The following is a 3291-nucleotide window of genomic DNA, read 5'->3' on the forward strand; positions in this document are numbered from 1 at the left end:
TTGTTATACGTATGTGAGAATTTGGAAAATGTATTCCTGCTGTTGCTGCGTACATTCTTTTAGAAAAAAACTCTCCCCATGGGAATCACCCTTGATATAAAATTTAACGAACCTAGAAGTGATTGAAGTTTCCTGAGTGTTGTTTTTTTTTTTTTATTAATTCGGATAACAAATTAATAGTTTGAATATTTTTTCCTCAGGAATGCTGAATTCCATGTTTACAGTGTTTATATGAATGCCCAGATATTTTAACTGAGTAGTGGGATAAACTGTCTTATCCATGGCCAATGGAATATTAAAATATTGTGCTATCTTAAAAAATGTATCTAGCATTACCAAACAAGCATTTGAATCCTTATTCTCAATGAATAGAAAGTCATCCAAGTAGTGTAGTAGAAAACCTTCCTTTGAATGCACTTCCAACATCCAATGTAGGAATGTTGAAAATGCCTCAAAGTAGTGGCAAGAAAGGGTGAAACCCATGGGAAGTGCCATATCATAAAATAATTTACCTAAAAACTGAAAACCTAAAGAATTGTACCCTATTGGGTTACTTGGCAAAAGTCTAAAAGCTGATTTGATGTCAGCTTTTGCAAGTAAAGCATTTTTTCCTGCTTTTTGAAGATAAGACAATGCTTGATCAAAAGAAGCGTATTTTACACTTGCTTTATTCTTATCAATTGAATCATTTAAAGAATCATTTTTTGGGTAAGATAAATTGTGTATTAACCTGAATGAATTTTGTTCTTTTTTCGGCACTAAACCCAATGGGGAAATCCTGAAATTTTTAAATGGAGGAGTATTGAACGGGCTAGGAATTCTGCCCGCAAGAATTTCTGATTGTATCTTTTCTTTTACAATGTCCAAATTATTTCTTACAGAAAGAAGATTGTCTACCATAGTGCAGCCTGGACCATTAAATTCAGGTAAAAAGAAACCATATGAAAACCCTTCAGTTAATAGAATGGATATCTGTATGTTTGGGTACATTTTTAGCCAAAGAATTAATCTTGTTGTTTTCAGAGGAGTCACGTTGTTTATTTGCTTGTTGTTCTTTGAAAGAATGCGTGAAATGAATGCCTTGTTTTCTGAAACATTTTGAGCCTGGATGTGCTCCGGAACAGAATGAGCATTCATGTCTGTATCTGCAATTATTCTGCCATTTACAAAAGTTGTCTTTAAATGCAAAGCAGATTCCTTTTTTATAGGCGTTGTAATTGTTTGTTTGCTGGCGAAACCAATGACTCATCTGAGGCAACATTAAATCTAACCATAATCCTACATCTTTACTACCCCAATTAAGATTTTTATAAATTGCTAATTTTTGTCTGATTGATTCGTCATACAGGAACCATCCATAACCTCCAAAATTTTTATACGCTTCTAGAATTGTGTCTACATGAAAAAACAAACCAGAACAAAGATTGGGATGTTTTTCCCCTAATACTGCTGCATATATGCAAAATGCTTGCATCCAGTTAAATATAGACCTTTGAGGTTTCTTTTTATCGTCATCCACTTTTTTCTCTTTTTCTAATTCTATACTCAAAGGTAAAAGAGTAAAAATGTCTATGTATTCTTTTTTCCATATTTTTTCTTTTATATTTTGTGTTAAGTGGAATCCAAGTGGTGAAACTTGGCAAGACAGAGCTTCTTAAACAGAAGTCTCTTTTATTCCTGTGCCAAATTCCAGCGCTGGGATAGTATTGCTCTCATTATTGATATTTGACTGGATCGCATCCGATAATGACAACATGGGGTTAACAATTTCTGAATTGTAATTGTTAAAGGTTTTTGAACAGTGTTTAATATGGGCAGAATCTGACCATACAAAACCTGCATGATCTGTAGATTCTTTCTTGGACAAGAATTGTAAGAATTCATTAAATAAAGGGTCTTTGTCTAATGAAGAATATTCATTAACAATTGAAGAATTTCCTGTAAGAGTGCACTGTGGTATACAGTCACTTTGTTTCAGTATCTGAGATGTCTCACCTATATCAGTAGTTACCGTTGATGCACTGACAGTTGAAGGCTGTGATGACACCTTTTTTACTGTAAGTCTGCTTGACCGTTGATCCGCAATGGTATCCTTGTCAGCAGTAACTGTAGGATTTCTTCTGCCTTTCTTACTCTGTTGAGCTGAAGGAAAATGTGAAGGAGAATAAGCTCTCTTATCTTTTCTTCTGCGCTTTATAGTTGGTGAAGTTTCTTCTGTATCACCGCGTAAGCCTACGCCGGTGACAAAGCGCATATCGATGTTATCTGCGCTCGCGCAGGGTACTGCGCAGAGGACTTGATTAGTTGCTTGCCGATTCGTTTCTTCGTGGTTCCTGGCCGATTTGGAGGCATCTGCGGAGCCATGCTTCACCTCCTTGCGATTCTGCTTTGAAGATCAGCTGTTTCAGGAGTTCTTCTATCGTAAAAGTAAGCGCAGGACTAATTTTGTGAAATATACTTACATAAATGCGCATTTACCGTTGATTCTTCTCTTTTATAGGTCCTGAACGTCCGTTATTTCTTCATCCAATCAAGCTCCTTCAATCTACCGCCTGCCAATTATTGCAGTTACCTTGGAGCTGACCATCTATGCCTTTGAAGCAGGTAAGTATATAATAATTTTAAATGTTTTCTATACAATGAGAGGTGTCATGACATCATGGCTCCCCTCATTGTATACACAATATGTATCGCTCCACCCAAGTATATATCCCTTAGTCCCAACGCGTTTCACTGTGACACCCAGGCACCAGCTCATCAGGGGACAACATCAGAATGGAAATCTATCCAAATAGGTTAAAAAATTATATATAAGAGAACAACTCAAATGGTGAAAGAGAACCTGCAAAAACCACATAATATAGTAATCTGGACAAGCCAGATGAATCTCAGGATATACATATACTGACAACCCAGTTTCATCAATTGTAAATCACAGCTGTCTAGACAAGTACAGCATATTTTAGATATGTATACATAATGGCAATGTGAATTATCTATGTTCAGATCTAAAGTTAGTGACCCCTGAGTTATATCAGGTATATTAGATAACCTCTGTGTCCTGCAAATAAAAATGCATAAGATATCATAAACGCCCCGAGACATTGGTTTAGTTCCATTAGGGACCAACCAGGTGCATATCAGATATCCATCGTGATAATACCAAAAGTTATGCAATTGACCATAAGGGTCCAAATCTTGCACTTCTGTAGAGAAATACTTCCCAAAGGGGATAATATAAACGGGGTGGATGTCTTGTTGCAGGAAAAAAAGGAGCGCTACGTCATCGTC

This window comes from Bufo bufo, chromosome 4 (assembly GCF_905171765.1).
Source record: "Bufo bufo chromosome 4, aBufBuf1.1, whole genome shotgun sequence".
NCBI lineage: Eukaryota > Metazoa > Chordata > Amphibia > Anura > Bufonidae > Bufo > Bufo bufo.